Here is a 21,941-nt window from a genome sequence, read left to right as displayed (position 1 = left end):
TGTAGCTTCAGTGTGTCCACTTCACTGGCATGCTTCTCAATTTCGTTCAGTTTAGCGGCTTGTTCTGACAGGGACATCCAGGTGAGACACAAAGGAAACTGTATCTTAAACAGACAGAGTGTGTTTGCACTCACCTTGTAATTGTAGCTTTAGTGTGTCCACTTCTTTCAGTTTGACTGATTGTTCTGTCAGAGAAGTGAAGTACATTAGATGTTACTGCTGCCAGCTCCGCTCTCATGCTACCTCCCTGCTCAGGTCCAGACTCTGGTCTGACTGCAGCATTGTATCTACGCTTTTTCCCCACAAGTTTTACATTCTTTTTTATAGGCTATGGTCATAACGTATTAGCTTTTTCTATTTGTGGCCAATTTTTAAATAAATATTACTTTTTATTAGACAAATTAGGCTATTGTTGTTTGACAAATGTCATTTGGTATACACAAGAAGAATGTTGGTCCGTGAAAGATTCTGTCATCTTTCTTATGTGCAAAAATATTATTCTTTGCTGTGTTAAAAGCAATTATTTCTCATTTCCTGGTTAGAAAAAAAAATAAAATAATTGCTCTGTGACATTTCACTAGTCTGAAAACTTACCATTGAGCAGAGGTGCCATTAGTCCGAGAGAGCCATAAACAACCACTAGCCCTAACCTTAAGGTCAGTCAGGTCTTGCCTGAACTTTATTTTATTTTTCAACCCCTACTCAGTGGGACATTTTCGGAATAATGGGTCGTTGGACTAATGGGCCGACCCCTATGTTAAATTACTGTTAAATTACTACCTATTCTCACAACACTTGATCGCAATTTATTGATTTACAAAACATGAAGTACATTATGCTTTGTAGAATTTTCAAAAGTCGGAATAGCTCACCTTGGTTGAGCGTCTGGAGCTGTTGGATCATCAGTCTGTTCTCAGCCAGTTTGGCGCTCATCTGTCGGAGCACAGCGTGGAGGTCTGAGGGACAGGCCTGAGGCTCCGGCACATTAACACTCTCAGGACTGACTTTTCTTTGTTCAATGATCTCATTGTCCTGAAGTTCAGCTCCCGACTGAGAGCAGAGCAGCAGCAACAACAACACACTCACTTTCTCCATTGTGACCAATACTATGAGCCCCAGAGATACAGGCTCTCTCTTATATACAGACTTTAATCTACCACTGAACATCACACTTTGGTTTTATTGGTTTGTTGTTTTGGTTGTTTTATAGCACGTGTGGACAAGACTTTAGATAACATGAACTACTTCAGAATGTCCTGTAAATCAAATCATAAAACAAGCTTTGTGACCCACAATAAAAGCTTGTCTCCTTGGCACAGATAGTCACATACCTTTTTATGATTGTTGAATGTGTTATGTGTGTCATTCTTTGGTGCAGGGTCATTTCCAAGAGTCATAATATAATACATATTAAATATTGTACATGTGAAAAAATCTACTACACAAAATACTATTTCATTAAATTAATAACACACTGGCTATGTTTACACAGTCTGAGAATAACTTGAGTCAACCCTCTCTACAATCAGCTAAAAAAAAAAAAGCAGTATTAAGTCATTATTTTCTGTGGTCATGTTATGGCATTACATTCAATTTATTTCTAAATTAGGTCTCTACGGCAAACATGCATCCTTAAACATTTCAATATAAAACATTCCTTCCTTGTGTATTACATGCCTGGAGGCGGGCCTTCCACCTCAGGGCCCGAGTTCTCATTGGTCACGAGCACTAGTCGGCAGACCATAAAACCGCCTTTCCTTTTGTCACTCTCCCTTTGACCTGGTACAGTAGACATAAGCGCTGTACACAGTCATTGATAAACTCTACAGATAAAACCAAAACCAATACAATTTTGTTGTAGATGCATTTTATCACTGAAAACTGATTACAAATCACATGAAAACACAAATGGTCATTTATAACTCAACCCTTTTTAAAATCAGCAATAACTTGAACAGACTTGCCATATCCACTTGTCTGATTTTCATAAGCCATACAAACATTCTCTCTATTCTTTACCAGCGAAGCCCCTGCAGCGGTTGAACCATATACGTAGAACTCAAAGTGGTAGGCTCCTTTCACCGGGGCAATGAAATAACCTGTCAGATACACAAAATGAGTGTTAGTGTTAGTATTAAAATCGCCCACCACATTTTCTGTGTTACCTGTGATGTCATTCACCTGTGATGGGGCTGTAGACGTTGCCAATGTTTGAGATCACGTGTCCATAGATCTGAACAGTTTAAGTGTTGAATGGTCCAGTGTCTCCTGCGCCCGACGCCAACAAAGAGGCAGAGAACGCCACTTGTCCCTCTGGAATTAAAAGCCATTTTCCATCATCAGAAAAATGGCCTAAAGCCTGTGATATGTGTAAGAATGTGGGATCCAAAGATGACAAATTTTCAACCATTGACCATTGATCAAATGCAGACTTCGATAAAGGATAATTGCACAGCAGGAACACGGCTCGAACATTGGGGACACCCAGGATGTATCATCACTACACCGAGCACCACTCACTGTAACTGATTATATACCTCGTTTGTCGTAGTTTGAGCTTCAAAGGAATAGGCCACCGTTTTTACATACTGAGATATGTTCTTACCTTAGCTTTGACGAGTTCTTTAGGACCTCTCTCCACTATAGCTCCAAAACAGGTCAAGATAGAAGCTACCGAGCTCTTCCACGTTTTCCCTATTTAAATATGGTTACATGAAGTGTTACACTACAAAGTATAATACACAAAATTAAACAATGTGGATTTTCTAAGCGGATAAAAGGGGGGACTATATTGTAAGGCGTAGTAATACCAGGAGTAGTTTGGCATCCGCACAGTAAAGTGAAGATTACTGCGCAGTAGCACTTTCTCACGTCATTCTTTCATGAGAAATAACCGTGTTTTTGGACCCGCTAAAGCACTCGCCTAGTGCTCTGTTTATGAATAAATGTAGGTGCATTGTTATTGATAATAAGCCACATTCATCAACAAAAAAAGGTTCTTGTGAATGGCCGACATTTTACAACCAAGGCCGCCAAAGTGTCCGGCAAAGTAAAAGTCTTGCGGAACCTCTTGTGCAAAAAAGTCTCCGAGCACTTCCGGTGAGGAGTGAAACTATAGATTCACTCCTCATTTGTTGCTCTTTCAGTGCCAATGCATCGGGAGCTCCAGTGGCTATGCTCCCTTGCACGCTTGCCCCACCGATCCTGAACCCAGATGGGCCTCTTGCACTTTGACGGTTTGTTTTTTCTGTACTGCTGTATCAAGCTGCTCTAAAATACACCAACGTTCAAAAGCTCGGGGTTTCAAAAATACGGGACATTTTCGACTTTTTCTTCTTCTATTTCTCTTCAACCTCTTGACAGCTGCCACTCAGCCTTGTGCAGGCGGCGTTTCTCGCGAGGCTTGTAACAGAGTTCAGTTTGGAGGGGCAGGGGTGCTTGTTTGTACATTTTGCAATAATACGGGAAATGTACGGGATAAAGCTAATATGGGAAGACGGCGGGAGGTGGGCAGTAGTTTCCCGGACAAAAACGGGACACCTCACAGCTATGATGCAAGGTCTTCCATGAAATCTCGTTCGGGAATAGCCTTCATTTCTCAGAACATGGACAGACGGTGTAAACATCAGCTAGCCAATGAACACCGGAGTGATGATTACTGGAACTATGCCTGTGTACAGAAAGTATTCCGTTAAAAATCACCAGTTTCCCACTTGAATAGTCATTAACCACATTAACAAGATCCTGATTGTATTTCTGATTTAATTTAATGTTTTCCTCCATGGAAAAAAAAGAGTTTGAAAAGAGTGACAACTGTAATAGGCAAGGCAAGTTTATTTGTTGTTTATTTGCAAAGTTCATACACAAAGTTATACACAAATACAAGATGGCAGAGCAAATCGATATACAATTCATTCATTACAGTCAAAGCAAAGAGTGCAGATTAAATACTTTCAGTTGTCACGCACAGGTAAAAAGAACTGTCCCACGGAGTACAGTGAAGGTCAACCCTCAGGCTGGCTCACACAAGCCACTGAAAAGGCACAATCATTTTTACCTTTTTTCTTTGTCTTCAGGGACGACAAGAAATTCCTGATCTGCCGACCTCAATGAGGGAGAGTGGGTAGATCACACAAAGGGAGCCAAACCATGCAAACATTTCAAAACCAATATGGGAGTGCAGAGGGAGCCAGCGAAGGGAATAGAGGATGGTGTTACAGTATTTTATCTAAGAGAGAGCGGACCAGCTGATGAAAAAAAAAAAAGTATAGACAATGACAAAGGAAGGCTCTATATTCAAAGTCTTGATATTGAACATAATCTGGAGCCTGTTTGTATCAGTTGTCAACCCTGGTTTTGCAGTACTGCTGGATAACTAGATCTCCATGGAAACATGCCCTTAGCCCATAACCTGCTCCGGAACAGGTTTAGGCTCTGACCTAAGATAAGAAGCCGGTCTTTGACAAATCTTTTGCTTTGTCACCCAAACTCTGCGATGTACAGAGGGAGTGCGGAGCAGAGCGGGAAGAGGAGGAACGGCCTCGAGCAGCAGCGAGAGAAGTCATTTACTGGAAAGTGCGCTTGAGTTTTTTAATGTTGCGACATCCTGTTGTAGCTTTATTTACGCGTGTGGCTGACGCAGATTTTAGATGATGACATGAGACAGGAGTGTTAACAAATGTGAACATTCTCCTTATGTGCTGCTCGGTTCAGACTGGTGTTGTTCATGGTGCTTTATAATATATTTGTCATGAGTTTAGTGATAGATTTTGATATTCAGGTGAACTGTGTCTCTTCTGTGATTGGCCGCCTGGCACTGACTCCTCCTGTTTCACACGAACACCGCACAAATCCTCAGAGAAACCCAGGGTTAACTTAAAGCAGTGCTAAGTAACTCTTGCTCCTAGAGGCCATGAGCGCAATGGCGTTCGCAGCAAGTTGCAATTTTTTAACTTATTTATTGTCTGTGAGATTAAATACTACACTGACAAAAAAAAGACAAAGGAAGAGAGGGATATTGTACATCCAATTACACAACGGAAATATATTTGTTCACTCAAACTTGGCTGTAAATAGTGGTTAACTGGTGCTAGTCCGCAGTTAGCTTTGCCCGTTAGCCTGTTAGCTTCTTCTTCGTGATTCTATTAGTGTGTATTGGTGACTCCGGTCCGGTGGCAGTCAAGTTGCAATGGTGTTTTTCTGGCCAGAGACACCAGGGGGAGATGAAAGACCCTCCAATCATCCCATTAACACTTGTATTACCCCCAGAGGGACTAAGGAAAGGATTTATTAAGGCAAACAAGTTACTAAGTACTGCTTTAATGAAGTGATTGTTTTTATTATGTCAGGACAGTGCGTGTCAATATACATACATGGATACATGCATGTAAATATGCCACACCGGATTGCAGCTATGGGCTAATTTGCATCCGTTGTCCCACATTGGCCTATTGTACATGTTTTTTAGTTTTTAGAAACCGGAGTACCCAGAGGAAACCTACGCAGACACAGAAAGGCCCTGGTCCAGGTGGTAATCGAACCTGGGACCTTTTGCGGTAGCATTTATGCAGAAGTTCCCGTCAACCCGGGTCAGAGGAACTAATCCAGTACATGTTCAACCAGCTTCATAGTATAAAATCAAAGCTGCAGTGTCTTTTTTATGAAGCACATTTGTCAATGGCATTAACCTCTTAACTCCCGCCTGAACTGAGAGCATTTTCTCCAGTTCAGCTTTACCCAAATCCTGTAGGCCAGTGTAACGCCTCATTTGAAAGCTCTACAAGATCTACAAGATCTACAAAACTCATCTAAATTGATCTTTTTCCTCACGTCATCAGATTTTTTTCCCATCATTTTTTGGGGGTATTCGACTCATTTTTGTAACTTATTTGTAATTTTTTTTTCTTCATTTTTTTTCACTTTTTGTGACATTTTTGTCATTTTTTGTGAAATATAGTGAATATTTTAACATTTGTAGCTTCAGAATAGTCAGCCAGAGCAAAAAAAAACCTCTAGACTTGCAATTCCAGAGCACACGCATGAGGCCCTCATGTGTATGCATTTCAAAATGCTGCTAATTTTTGAAATTTGCCAACATGAGAGCAGAGCTGGTCAAAATGAGTTTAGAAGGATTTTTTGTTGGTGTCAAGAACATTTGAAAAAGAAATATAATACTGAACTTTGGCACATTTGAAGTACAGTGCAGTTATAACTGAGAAAAATGCACAATTGCGCCTTCAATTTCTTATTTTCCTCTTTTTAGTAAAAACATTCTGGATAGAATGCTCCGCGTGACACATTTTCGGTTTGGGACACATTTGGTCCGGCAAAGGGTCTAAACTTCAAGTAATGTACAGTCATTGAAAATTCACATTTTGAAAGTGGAGGGGACCAAACAACCACTTTTGCAAAGTGGGGGAGACACGACCCGCCCACACTCAATGGCTCCGATGCCCATGATTTACATTATATCAGCATCATACTGTATAGGGGGAAATGCAGCAGGTGAAAACCCAGATTTTTCACGCAGTGGTTGCAACAACATTGCGCCGCACATTTTCCCACGCTCATTCATTCACAAATATTGACATATTTTGTATCCACGTGTACTGCGAAAGAGTTCCAAATATGATCATGGCCTTTCTGGGACACAGCCACGCCTAAAGATAGGAGAAATGTGCTCAGCAGATGTTACAAAACTCCCAGGCCTCTGGTAGAGGACCCGAGCTTGGAGGAAAAAGTGACCGCCCACGGAGGGTGAGGAAGAGTTTTTTAAAATAGATATATGTATGGCGTGCCGTCCATACAAGCAGAGCAAGCAGTGATTGTCCAATCAAGTCTTTAAAAAAAAACTTCAAGTTGAAACCGTAACAATAGTCATTAACTTTACTATTCAATGGTCTCAAATGCCTCCTTGGGACACTATGCCCTTTACTCCACTCTAGTGGCCATTTGTGGAACTGCCTGCTTGAATATCACCCACACACATCCATGTTGTGCGGCTTCATTTTGTAATGTGTGAGCGGCTTGAGTATGTGGAGTCCACAGACGCTTCCTGAGGACTAATCTATGTTCAAGAGCAGCTTTGGTGATCTCCCTCCTTACGTCCCAGGCCACTGCTTACCTAACACGAAAAGTCACTGCACGGCACTGATATATATATATATATATATATATATATGAGAGCCAAAAATGAGAACTATTACTTATTATTATTATTACTCAGTTGGCTCGAGCCTTTCTCCTATATTACAGTACTATCTTTCTGATTTAATCCAGTGCTTCCCTAACTCAGTCAGCAAAAAAAACACTTTTGGCACAAATGCATGTCTCACCTTCTTTGTCTCTCCTCAGAGTATTCAGGTGGTTTTCAGATACGTTGGTTCGTGCCTTTATGCTATTTAGTTCAGCAGCTTGACCTATGGCGAGGAGGGGGAAAAAACATCTTTTTAATTAAATAATAGAGTTTTAACAGAACAGGTATCTCAATTGGTGCATTACTCTAGTGACTTTATACATCATGTGTGGGGAAAAAAAAACTGACAGTGAAACTCACCAGTGTTTATCCAGACATACTACAGTATAACATCGCGACAAATGCAGTGTGCCTTTTCGACAACGATGTGCCTCGAGACAAATTTCCTTGAATACATCTTCAGATCAATGTTGTTTGTTGTGATTGTGCTGGAACAATTATTTAGCCGGTTCATATGTTCGCATGGGAATACAGCATAGTTACATTGGATTATGATAATAAAGTTGACCAGTAGAGTGAGTAACTATGAAATGCCTGAAGATTTTGAAGTACACACCTCTTAGCTGTTCCTTCATTGGATTCACTTCGCTGGTCTGGAGCTCCCTCAGTTTGGCTGATTGTTCTGACAGAGACAGGAAGTACATGAGTACAATTCAGTCACAACACTAGGATACTCACACAAATGAAGATTTAGCATTAATAATACTTAAAATTACCCTGTTGTTGTAGCTTTAGAGTGTCCACTTCACTGGTTTGTGCTTTCAGTTTAGCAGCTTGTTCTGGCAGGGACAAAAAGTCAGTTGAGACACAAATAAAAATCGATAAAGCACGTTGGGACTCACCTTGTTGTTGCAGCTTCACTGTGTCCACTTCTTTTAGTTTGATTGATTGCTCTATTCACGAATGAAAGCATGTTGAGACAGTAGCTTCTCATAATTATTCACAGTTGGCATTAGAATACATTTTGTACTAGACAGATATGCAGGAAAGTGTTAAATTTGACATATTGTGCTAATTTTTATACATCTTTTCAACATACTGTAGCTGAAGAATTTTCCCACACCATCTTCATTGATGGGTTAACCTCAACTGGCACAACTCACAAATCTCTTCCACTGTTTCATGTCACACTTCTCGAACTGGAGTATTGGTCCATTTTATAATGAACTCTCAGACGTACTTCAAGGTTCAGTCTTGGGTCCCCTGTTATTCGTTATTTACAAGCTACTCCTTGATCACATATTCTTAGCATTACAGAACATTTTTTAAAACCTGGATAGCTCACCTTGGTTGAGTGTTTGCACCTGCTCCAGCTTGGTTTGCAGCACAGCCAGTTTAACGCTCATCTCTCGGAGCACAGCGTGGATGTCTGATGGACAGGGCTGGGGCTCTGGCACATTTACACTCTCAGGACTGACTTTTCTTTGTTCAATTACCTCATTGTCCTGAAGTTCAGCTCCCGACGGAGAGCAGAGAAGCATCAACAGACACAACACACTCACTCTCTCCATTGTGACCTCGACTATGAGCCCCAGAGATGCAGGCTCACTCTTATATACAGACTGGAGCATTTATAAATTACTTACAATCATTTCACATTAATTGTTTTATTAGTTTGTTTTGGTTGTTTTATCTCACACGTGTACATACCTTTAGATAAGATGAACTACTTGAGAGAAATCAAACCATAAAACTATTAATGGTCCACAACAAAGAGATAACTCAGCTTATTCTGTTAAGGGTTAAAGGAGGAGGAAGTAGGACGTTGTGAAGGGACTGTCCAGCAAGGAATGGAAAATCACTAGCTGCATCTGAAAAGGTCCAATAAGCCTGGAAGCTCTGTCTCTATCGTTGACCATGGACGTGCGCCATCGACAGCCATGACAAGGACCATCTGAATGTGTCAGTGCTGGAGTTAGGAATGGAAGTGTGATGCCAGTAAAAGCTCCTCCAGTTTGGAAACCTTGGGACATTCCTTATCAAGTCCACTGTGCTGCTTAAACGAAGATTCACAAACTCATCCAATCGCTACATGAGTTTGGAGTTGACAGTTTGTCTGTGTGGCACATCATGCAATAACATTTTTGCGGTCTCAGGAAGTCGATTTTGACTCCGGCCATAAATATCACCAAAATGTTTGCTTGCAATAGAATGTCAACATGTCAACTGGACATCCAAGTGTCTCCCTGAGAGTACAGAGGACACGTTAAAAGTAAACAATGAACCTCATACACATTTCGAAATTAGAGTCAACAGCTGAAAGTTGTGTTTATTAAAAGGATTTCAAAAAACATTCAAGGAAAAAGGCTTCAGAGATGAAACAAGGAAAAGAAGTCCCATGGGTTCTGCCTCCAAAATTCCATTTTTTTTTCGTGTGTTTCTAAATGCAGACTGTAGACTAGATTTTCCTCTTACAGACCGTACCAAGTAAACACAGGACCGGGGTGGCGGGTGGGGGACTGGTGTTTTTGATCACATTTCTGCAGTGTGGAGATAACCCTGCACCTTTAACACGTTTAACGGCATGCCCTGTACTGATGAACTTCGACATACATTACTCCTTTGTCAGTCTCTCTGGGGAAGGCAAATTTACACTATATAGTGCTGATTCTCAACAAAACTCACCTCCATAGTCAGAACATATAAAGCAGATCATGCCAGGGTTAGGGCCAGAGTAGCAACTGCATGTTTAGATGTATGAACATAAGTTAGCGTGAAATGAAAAATTAAAGCAGTGGTTCCCAACCTTTCTAGTTTCGACCTCTAATTAAAGAATTGTGGCTGTTATCGACCACCACAGGGTAAATTCAGACTACATGGACAATATGCCTCCCAAATGACTGGCAACCTTCTAAAAAATTATCTCACGACCACCAGGTTGAGAACTGAACTAAACGACAGGATTTGGTGGAAAGTTATTTCTTTGACAGAAGACTTGTATAATATCTTGTAAACACTATTTGCAGGTTTCCAAGAGTCTTTAGATTCTTGTTTGATGGATTTTTGCACATTCTTTCTCTCAACTCAGGGACATATCTTGGCCCTGGAAGAAGTGATCTGGTCAATCACTTAACTGTTGGCTGACTCAAACAAGAAATAGCCAGCTGTATCGTTATATCAATCCAATCTAAAAAATGAAAGTTTGAGGGCAGAGTTCTCCAACCCTCCATTACATGATGCTTGTTATAGATAAGCTGTACAAAAAGTTTATGATATTTAGGACTTGCTCAACTCTATTGAACTTTTTACCTCTCGGAAGTCACATAGCGCCAACCCAAGGTTCAGAGATTGTTATTACTTTCAATTAAATCCAAACAAGCTCAACAATATATGGTCTAGGCCAACTTTAAGAATCTGTTAGCAGAATTTTTCTACTTAATGTAGTTACAGACTAATTCAGTGCTAATACTGTATCACTTCCCATTCTATCTGTTAGTTTACAAACAGCTTCCCTTGGTCCACTGACTGCAACTTGGCATCAATGGCTGATGACTTAGTTGGTGCTGAGAATGTTTGTCTGTGGTCCTCCACGACTTGAAGATATTGCTTTTGGTAACCACCAACCAAATCACAATTAAACAGTTTATCCGTCGATTAAAGCAGTACTAAGTAACTTGTTTACCTTAATAAATCCTTCCCGTAATCCCTCTGGGGGTAAGTATTAATTGGGTGATTGGAGGGTCTTTCATCTCTCCCTGGTGTCTCTGGCCAGAAAACCACCCTTGCAACTTCACTGCCTCCGGGAAGGAGCCACCAATACACACTAATGGAATCACGAAGAAGAAGCTAACAGGCTAGCGGGCAAAGCTAACTGCAGGCTAGCGCCACTTAAACAGTATTTACAGGCAAGTTTGAGTGAAACAAAATGATCTCCATTGTGTAACTGGATGTTACACATTGTCTTTTCTGTCAGCGTAGTATTTACTCTCACGGACAATTAATAAGTAAAAAAACGTGACATGCTACGACACCTGCAGTTGCGCTGATGGCCTCTTAGTACTGCTTTAAAGTAACAGGCCACTGTTTTACATACTGAGATATGTTCTTACCTGAGCTTAGACGAGTTCATTTGTACCTGTCTGGTCTTCACCCGTACCTTCAGTCACGTAAACACAGCACAGACGGCATTAGCATTTAGCATATCCTCCTCTCCAGTATAGCTCCAAACAAGGTGACGATAGAAGCTACCAAGCTCCTCCACGCTTTCCCTATTTAAATATGGTTACGTGAAGTGTTATACTACAAAGTATAGTTACACAAAATTAAACAATGTGGATTTTCTAAGTGGATATAAAGGGGAACTCTATTGTAAGACCTAATAATACCAGGAGTATTTAGGCATCCGCACAGTAAAGTGAAGATATTGCTGCGATATTACACCTCGTTTGGAGCTATACGCTAACGGCATCTGTGTTTACGTGACTGAGGGCACACGTGGAGAGACCAGACAGGTACAAATGAACTTGCCTGAGCTAAGGTGAGAACATATCTCAGCATATAAAAACTTCAAGTAATAGTTATAGTCAGTCAGTCAGATAAAAAAGTTGGTTTGAATTGCTAAAGAAAGTACAAGATGGCTACTTTTTTGACCATGTGGCAGAAGATTAAACACATGCATTTGTATTGTAAATGAGTACATTGTGAAATAAACATCCATCCATCCATCCATCCATCCATTTTCTTCCGCTTTATCCGGGGCCGGGTCGCGGGGGCAGCAGTCTCATCAGAGATGCCCAAACTTGGATGGATGGATGGATGGATGGATGGATGGTAAAGAAAAAGGCATTATTTAAAAAATATTTTGAACAATAAATCGCATTGAGCAAGTTCTAAATATTCTTTAAATTTGCTAATATTTTGGCTACTGAATCTTTATATCTTATCTTATATCTTTAAGCAAGAATTGTGCTCATACAGAAAAGAATCATCAAATGTGGTGTGTTTGATGGAGTTAAATCTTAGTTTTGCTATGCGTCGTCAGTTCAGTGTAATTGGTTGTTGGAGCCCATGTCTCACTGGAGAGGCCTATGTTCCTTTTGTAGATTCGTACACACTCACCTCTTAGTTGTTCCTTCATAGGATCAACTTCATTTTTCTGGAGCTCCTTCAGTTTAGTGGCTTGTTCTGACAGATACAGAAGTTTAATCGAGACACTAGCAGAAATGTAAAAAATATTTACAATGTGGTCAGACACAGATGGGTGGAAAATGCAGCGAAACATTCAACTGGGTGCATTTAGCAGAGGTTTTAGCCATGTAAACAGTGGTTTCACTCAGGATCATTTCGCTCCGTCTTTTTGGTGATTGGGTTGTAAAAATCTGTCATGAGCTGTTCTTATCTGTCATGAATTCATTTCTCATTATATGCATTTTGCAATAAATACATAGGCTGCCTTTTTTATTTACGTTTGGGGAAAATGTGAGATTGCAGGATAAATGGAGCTTAACTAAACATGATTTCATGGAACAGGAATTTTGCAACAATAATGTGTATAAACTGGTACCCAAAAATCTCAAAGGAGGATGACTTATTCAGCGCATCATCTAATTGTCAATATTAATGCTCATATTTCACTAACACAAATGCAAATTAGAGCTCATTATTTGCATTTGTCAATTTTAAACCCCACCTGAACTGAGCACATTTTCTCTAGTTTGGCTTTATCAAAATATAAACATTTCTTGAAGAAAGTGTCAAAATAGCAACAAAAACAAGGATGAAAAACACGACAAAAAAGCTACAAGGTCTGATTAAAGAGCAACAAAAAACACAACAAAAAAGCGTTAAAAAAGAGACAAAAACACAACAAAAATGTGATTAAAAAAACAGCGACAACTCAACAAAAAGTCATGATCAGTTTTGTAGGTCTTAGCTTTCAAATGAGGAGTTAATCTGGCCCGTTGACTGTGAGCTCCAGTCAAGAAGCTTTTAGATTTGGGTAAAGTGGGGGTTAACGTAATGTCTAAGAAACAGCCACACTCGCTCGCCCAATACCTCCTCTTCTGTCTGCCCTCTCTCTGTCCTTCATATATTTATCCAAATCCATGTGCTCTTTGCTCCGATGAGAGAACCATCGCGCCACTAAACAGCTGTTTAGTTGCATGCAAACTTTCATTACAGCTTGATTATCAAGCCGTCTTCAGAATTTTCTGTCATAACTAAAAATATTCCGTAAATAACAGAGCAAAACCTCGACTTTAGGAGCTCAGATACCCAGGAGGAGCCAAGAGCCTGCGCCCCTCTGTGCGCCGCCACAAGATCTGGCCCTCACTCTCTCCATTGTGACCACGACTATGAGCCCCACAGATAGAGCCTTTCTTCTTGTATACAGACTTTAATCTACCACTCAGCATCACACTTTGCTTTTATTGGTTTGTTGTTTTGGTTGTTTTATCATACGTGTGCTAAGACTTTAGATAACATGAACTACTTTAGAAATTCATGTATATCAAATCATAAATCAAATGTGTTATCTCAAACGTGCAAGGGACCTGACCTACTTTTACATTTCCAAACGGCTCACCACAGAGGGCAAGATCTTCGTCCAAAACCAATGTGGTGTTTTCTAAGAAAAATATCGATAATTTCGAATGACTTGGAAACACTGTGCACCCCATGCCACAAACTGTATTTTATTTTATTTATTTTTTATTACACTATATTAATAAAAACATCAAAAATAATTAAGATACATCACTAGCTACATTGTAATTTCATAGATTGGGTCATCGAAAAGGCAAATAATAATCACACATACATTGCTATTAACAGGATAAGGAGAGAGGAGTATCTGACCCCCCCCCCCCCCCCCCCCCCCCCAAAAAAGTAGATAAAGTATGATAGATACCAGGACGAATAACACCATTGTACCTGCTATCAGTGACATGCTTTATTTCTAGAGCACATCTATAAGTCATGTCTCATGCTGAAATTCTTCATAAAAGAAAAGAAAAAAAGCTATACAGTAATATTAAAGCTAAATTAAAAAATAATAATAAAAAACTCCTGATGTAAACCCAAAAGCAATAACACACAGAATAGTAAATGTAAGTAAGTAGTATTGGAAAACACTTTCGGGCAAAACAGCGCTATAACAGTGTCTCACATGGGGAACAGCAGGTGACCGCTAAACGTGCTGAGGTGGTTTTCATTGTCATCGATTCGAGTGTTGGCCGGCAGGAGCACAAACGCAACATCACCGACCTCCAGCAGCAGAGTGGCTCCATTGGCCGAAGTACTCGCTCCATCTGCGTGGCGTTCCCAGGACATAAAAACACGCTCTCCGTTCTTCACCAGGAACGCCCCTGAGCCGCACGAACCGTCAAAGATTCCGTAGATGAAGAACTCAAAGTGGTAGGCCCCTCTCACAGGCGCAGTAAAAAACCCTGGAAAATGGAGTATGGATGTTAAAAGTGGCCACATAATTTCAGTGTAGCATTATATTTATTCATCTTAGAGGTCGACCGATATGTCAGGCTGAGTAATTTGCAACATCTGCTATCGGCTGATCTAATGCTGATAAAAGCTGATATCACAGATGAAAATTGGTTACAAGTTTGTACACCTTGGTTCAGATTTACATATATATTTATGTTGTAGAGGTTGTGGAGATAAATGTTACGTCCCCCGGAAATCTGCAACTGGAGGACTGGTTTCAAGCTTGGTTCTGGTTGGCTGCTCGTCCCTGGTCCTGATTGGTGCAGCATCTCAACACCTGGCCCCCTGCCACCTGCTGCAGGAACGACTATAAAAGCCCACTCCTCCAAACATTCGGGGCTGCTGGTCTTTGTGGCCAGTATGCCATGTATTCTGTGTCCCTTCGTTGTTTACACTTTTGTGAGTCCAGGGACACTCTCGTACCATTAAGTCTATGTCGCTTCCTGGGATGTTCACTATAATGTAGTGACACTCGGTTGTCTAGGCATGACTTTGTTTGATGTTGGTTAGACCTAATTTTGGTTAGTTCGAGTTTGTCTGTTTAGGTTCAGTAACTTTGTTTTGGTAAATAGCCTTTGTTTGGTTATTTTTGTCACTCCTTTGTTAACTTTACCTTTTACACTACTTTTATTAAATTACAACTTTTTTTTATCCATTTTGCACCTTGGTTTTTGTTACTTCCCTCACCCTAGCTGAGCTGGGTCGAAACTATAAGAGATAGAGACTTTGACCATTTTTAGTTTGGAATCTTTAGATTTTTGTGTTTTAACCTCTTAACCCCCACCTGAACCATGCACATGATCTCCAGGGCATTAACCAGATGTAATTTAAAAGCTTTTTGAAAAACAAAAAACAAAAACAAAGATGAAAACGCAACAAATAACGTGACAAAAACTGAACAAAACACCCACAAAAAAACTGACGAAAATATGTCAAAAACGTAACAAAAAAGTGACAAAAAGCAACAAAAACACGACAAACTAAGCAATAAGTAGAGAAGAAAATGCAAACAAAAAAACGCTTCAAAAAATGGGATGAAAACGGCAAACCAAAAACGTTGCAATCAGTTTTGCGGGTCTGGCCAAGCTCTACAATATAAATATACGCTGCCTGCCCCACCAAAAAGGTCACGCATTCTAATAGCTTTGATTACAGAGTTGGATTAATTTTTCATCAACACCTTGGACTGATGATGGGAGAGTGTGACCACTGCACAAAGCCTTCTCCAGCACAGCCCAAAGATTCTCAACTGCAGCCACCCCAGATCAGAATAATTAGCTTAAAAACACACGTCCCACCTTTCTGCGAACCTCACACGCGTTCTGATTGGCTGCCAGGCTGAATTCATGTGAACATCTGTATTTGTGTTCACCTGTGTTTGGGCTGTAGGCGTTTCCGATGTTTGAGACCACATGCCTGAACATCAGAGTAGAGTCGGTGTTGTACGGTCCGGTGGTTCCTGATCCCGATGCCAACAAAGAGGCCGAGAAAGCCACTCGTCCCACTGAAGTGATGACAATTTCAGCATCTTAGCAACTGATTTAACCTCAAAGCTTGGCCATCACAAAGTGCATCAGTAAAAGTCTCACCTGCTCTGTCTCTCCTCAGGGTCTCCACTTGGTTTTCAGTCACATTGGCCCAAGTCTTCATGCTGTGGAGTTCAGTGGCGTGGGCTAAAGTAAAAATCAATAAAAATGCAATCACTATATTTTACGCATGAGACAGTGAAGTTCACGCTGTTTCTGAGAAGACAAAATGGAAGCGGTATCATCCCTTTTCTCAGTTGCGTGGTGATCTTTTCAAAGAGACCGCATGTTTTATTGTAAAGTTGACCATATAAGTGTAAGTGCAAATGCCCAGCCGTGTTGTTTTAGTGGAGTCTATACATTTACTATCCTGGATGATTGAGAAGTCATGGAAATATTACAGGATTCTTTATAGGAGAGACATTTAACACTACTTGTACTAGCTTCAGTGCCTCCTGGCTTTGCTGCTTGTTCTGACAGAAACAGAAGACCTGTTCAGAACTTAAAGCCACACCGCGTAGAATTTTACCCAATAAATACAATTTAAATACAAGCATTTATTTTATGACAGATATATTCATCATTGAAAAATACCTCATAAATGTACAAACAAACATTCATGAGGCTCACCCCTCCTAAGATATGGCCGTAAACTTTACTGGGAGTGGGTACGTCTCCAGCTCGTCTCCATGGAGATGTGACAAAAGGCAGTGGAATATGGGATTTAAACAGGATAGTTTCTCATCCAAATCCATTCTTTCATTACATACTGCAGTAACAGCATTTTCTGTGTCATTAGGAGCATGTTTTGTTTTACCGCAACAGTATAGTCCAAAATGTTATGCAGTGTGCCTTTAAGGAACCTTCAAGAAATAGACATTTCTGACTCACCTTGTTGTTGTAGCTTTACCGTGTCCAATTCTTTCAGTTTGAGTGAGTGATCTGCCAGAGAGAGGAGAAGGGAGGTACAGTGGGAGGAGAAAGTGAGTACACTGTTTGGAATTTCTCACATTTCTGCCTAAATTGATCATTTTATTGGTCATAGCATATAAACATTGACAGGACAGCGTGGAATAAGTAAGTACACCGCAAAAGAAGGGTCAGCCAGCTATTCAATACAATGGTTCACTTACTTATTCCACGTTGTTGCAAAATATCTTGATAAACTTGTGAATTATTATCATTAATTTTTCCATAGATGACATTTTCAAGGTCCTGAGACCCTGCACCATACTTCACATGACGTTGTGTGTTTTACCCAATCTATTCAACTTTGGGTTAATCAGTCCACAGAATAGTTTTGCTATTAGTGCTGTGGAGCATCCAAATTTTTTGCAAACAAAAGTTGAATAGTGTGTGGAGGAAACTCAAAACCCTCTCCTCACCGTGAAGTATGGGAAGGAAGAGTAGCCAGAAATTGACTGAAGTAAAAGCAACGTTACTTTTGACCTTTTTTGCACAAGTAAAAGTAAAATAGTTATAAACCAAATACATTACTCAAGTAAAAGTACTTGGTGAAAATGCTATGACAATATCACTAAACCATAGGAATTTCTGGACCTGGCATAATCGTTTGGCCCAAATGTTTAATTAAACAAACAAAACAGTGCATCTGAAGTTCAGCCGTTGTAGGGAGGCTCAGCACAGAATCTATTTGATCAGGAAAAATGATGAGATGACAATAATTATAATGAGATCTTTTGAAAGTCAGAATAGCTCACCTTGGTTGAGCGTCTGCAGCTGCTTCATCTCAGTTTGAAGAACAGCCAGTTTAACGCTCATCTCTCGGAGCACAGCGTGGAGGTCAGATAAACAAGGATGAGGCTGTTCCGGCACATTCACACTCTCAGGACTGACTTTCCTTTGCTCAAGGATCTCATTGTCCTGAAGTTCAGCTCCCGACAGAGAGCAGAGGAGCAGCAACAGACACACCATACTCACTCTCTCCATTGTGACCTCGACTATGAGCCCCAGAGATACAGCCTCACTCCTATATACAGACTGGATCAATATATTACTTATTATTAGCATTACATCATTGAAATGATAGATTTGTTGTGTTGGTTGTTTTATCTCACACATGCACTGGACTTTGGATAAGATGAACCACTTCAGAGACTCCGCTATTGTTCCAGTAAACTGTAAAACTTAATTTATGGCCGAGAACAAAGAGCCTCTGTTTCACAATGAAACCTTACTTTATTCTTAAACTGTCAAATGCGATGTCTGGAAAAGGAGCCAGTCTTCAGTTATCTGTTTACACTGCGATTTCCTATGAAATGTCAGCTAAGAAAATGTACAAATATTGAACCTGCACGTATGGAATGTTGTGCTTAAAACCATGATCATCTATTTCTAGTTTCCACTGCTTTTACAACCTTTATGTTGACTGTTTGTCCTTCATTAATAAAACATCAGCAGTAGATTTACAGTAATGATGATTACTAAACAGGTGTGGAAGAAGCATATGATAAACATATCATTATTTCCTTTATTTTATCAGGCAAAACATTAAGAACAAATTCTTATTTACAATGGTAGCCTGAGCATGCTCCAAGTGCACAAGACAGGGGAGGGGAGACAAAAAAAAAGAAATAGGTCACCAAAAAGGGATTTTATTGGTTTTCATCAACATTCAGAGCAAATATCCTAAAAGACTTTAAAAGACACAACATCATCAGGTGAACACAGACATAATCAAAAGTATTATCACCTATTTAAGGTGCATTATGCAACTTTTTAGGCTGTTTTTCTTAATGTATATTTATTTTTATATTTGTGCCTATACTTTCTCTAACGGTGAACTATACAACTCTCCAGGATCCATTGTTTTGTAGGTTTTCTGGTGAGAGGGAAAGCAACCAGAAACTCTAAAAACAAGGGGGGCAACAATAGAGGCCACTGTGATGGAAATTAAAGGAACAGGCCACCGCGTTTCCATACTGAGATATGTTCTTACCTGAGCTTAGATGAGTTGATACATACCTGTCTGGTCTTTGTGCTTACCCTCAGTCACGCAAAACGACCAAAGATGTTGTTAGCATTTGGCCTCTCCCAATGTATTCCTATAGCTCCAAACGGGGGTGAAGTTGGAAGCGACCACGCTCTTCCACGGGCACGACCAAAGTATGTACAACGAATTATGACAAAATGATATATTGTGGCTTGCTGTTTGAGATAGGATCTGTTGATTTGAAATTGGAGGGGATGAATCTGTTGCTGAGAGTCCACTGAACACGGAGAGGTGAAAATTATGACTGACAGTATTTGTATGCGAAAGTTATGGCCCCGGAGATGCAGACACAAGGGGGGCGGAGCCAAATATGACTCTTTAGAGCTTAAGAGGTTTTAAACAATGTGTGTAAGATTTCTCTAAGATTTAAGTAAGAAGGATTACAATAATATGGAAAAAAGCGCAAGTGGACGTTTATAACTAAAATCTTTATTCAATATCTCACATGGGAAACAGCAGGTGACCACTGAATGTGCTGTGGTGATGTTCGCTATCCGTAATTCTAGTATTGGCATGCTGATGCACAAACACAGCATCTCCAGGCTCCAGGAGCAGAGTAGCTCCATTAGAAGACTTGCTATTTCCATTTGTCTCATTTTCCCATGCTATACAAATATGCACTCCATTCTTCACCAGCCAAGCCCCTGTGGCATTTGGACCATAAATGTGCAACTCAAAGTGGTAGGCTCCTCTCACTGGGGCAGTGAAAAAACCTGGAAAACATAATATTTGTTGCGGCAGTATTGGTATTAAATTTTTTCTTTTAATTATTCTTTTATTCACCTGTGTTTGGGCTGTAGGCATTGCCGATGTTTGAGATCACGTATCTGAAGACCAGATTAGTGTCAGTGTTGAATGGTCCAGTGATTCCTGAGCCTGATGCCAACAAAGAGGTTGAGAAAGCCACTTGTCCCACTGAAAAAAGTAGTATGTATCTCAATGACTTCACACATCCTGTAAACCCATTTTAGTTGTGTAACAGAAAAAAAAAACACATTACTCAGTGCAATTGCTTTATCATGCAAGTACTGATAATATGGCAGCTGTGTGGATAAGCACTATTATATTTGGACTTGTCATGTCCTTTTCCATTATGCACCAATAAAGGGGAGGTCATATGTTTTTTGTGTTCTGCAGATATTTGGTTTAACTTAGCTTTCACACATGTGCAAATACACAGTTTCTAATGGTAAATCAGGTGCAAAACGCCCACAAAATAGCACTTGCCCATTGCTAAGAAACAACACCCCCCCCAGTCGGTCATCACGAGCTTCCCCCCCCCCTTTCACAGAACAGCAGCCGCCACTGCAATATATCATGCACAGATCAGCCTTGTACATGCTTCCGTGTTTGGTTTCTAAATAGATCCATTTGGACAAACTGTGTGTTTTATTCGTGAAGTCAATCATCGTCTTTCTGGAATTAAGTGGATTTTTATTTTCTTTCTCACATCTGGCACCAAAAGAAACCGTAAAAAGCTCACCTGCTCGGTCTCTCCTCAGAGAATCCACATGGTTTTCAGTCACGTTGGTCCGCGCTTTTATGCTGGTTATATCAGCAGCTTGGCCTAAGATGAAGAGGTAGAAGAATGACATTCTTTTGTTTGATGTTTGACACGGAATTGTGTCAAAATGGCACCTGGGCATTTGTTCAGAGATTCCAGAATTCAGCCACAACATTTTTGAGCTTTTGGCTTCGTTCACCAATGTTTGTGCCAAATTACCATAGTTCAGGAATGCTTTCTAATGCGAGTGTTTCTCTGGGACATTGTTACCTGCTCCAGCTGCATCTTCAGATTGATTCAAGTTGTTTTGTAAGTTTACAGTAGTTTGTGACAATAATGATGACTTTTAATTTACTGTAAGTTCCTTGGAAAATTTGTGTAGATATTTGTGTACACAAACCTCTTAGTTGTTCTTTTATTGGATTCACTTCGCTGGTCTGGAGCTCCCTCAGTCTGGCTGCTTGGTCTGACAAAGACATAACAGGAAAGGATTTGTATGTTTAATAAATGTGCTTTTAACTCAAGGAACTTCATGCACACTGTTAGCACACTGTTGCAATCATAAACAATTCTATTAATGTTTTATTAAAGGTCCCATTCGCACAAGTTTTCTATCGTAGACAAAGGTTCTTGAGTCATGAACAGTACTCTGTTTTTTATCCAAGAAGCTTATTTATTGGTTTATTTGGTTGTTACAGTGCATGTTATTGAACATACATGGCTCTCATGCATGTAAACAAGCCACACTGGATTGTAGCCTTGGGCTAATTTCCATCCGTCGTCCCCCATGCACACTCACGAACACACTCACATTCATCCTGGCCTATTGTACATGTTTTCAGTGGTAGAGGAAACCGGAGTACCCGGAGGAACCCTACACAGACATGGGGAGAACATGCAAACTCCACACAGAAAGGCCCCGTCCCTGGTGGGAATCGAACCCGGACCTTCTAGCTGTGAAGCATGAGCGCTAACCGCTGTACTACCGTGCCACCCCTTATCCACTAATGCACTAACAGCGAGTTTCAGTAGCACTCATTGAGGTTACATAAACGGAGGAAGAGTCGAAAGGTTGGTGGCGATTTAGATTTCCGACGAGCCGATCAGCGACCTGCCTGGGCCTAATGCAGTCAGATCAGGGAAGCATGTAACAGCCAAGTCGAATCGAAGCACATTGGATTGGCCTAAAGGAACTGCTGTCTCTGA

At 40.4% G+C, this 21,941-nt stretch overlaps 1 long non-coding RNA gene across 2 annotated transcripts in view; it reads right to left on the bottom strand.

The window, feature by feature from the left end:
- Window positions 1-1,962: 1,962 nt before the first annotated feature.
- The window catches only part of LOC306964185, a 186,932-nt gene continuing 166,953 nt past the window's right edge, over window positions 1,963-21,941 (bottom strand). For both annotated transcript variants that reach the window (XR_013792955.1, XR_013792956.1), the window contains exons 2-3: window positions 2,182-2,313; window positions 1,963-2,099 (exon numbers count right to left, since the gene is read on the bottom strand). This is a non-coding gene — a long non-coding RNA (uncharacterized lncRNA). The remainder of the gene's footprint in view (window positions 2,100-2,181; window positions 2,314-21,941) is intronic.

This window comes from Gobius niger (genome assembly GCF_951799975.1).
Source record: "Gobius niger genome assembly, chromosome: 6".
Lineage (NCBI taxonomy): Eukaryota > Metazoa > Chordata > Actinopteri > Gobiiformes > Gobiidae > Gobius > Gobius niger.
The sequence above is the reverse complement of the archived record's forward strand: the minus strand, read 5'-3'. Positions and strand labels throughout refer to the sequence as shown.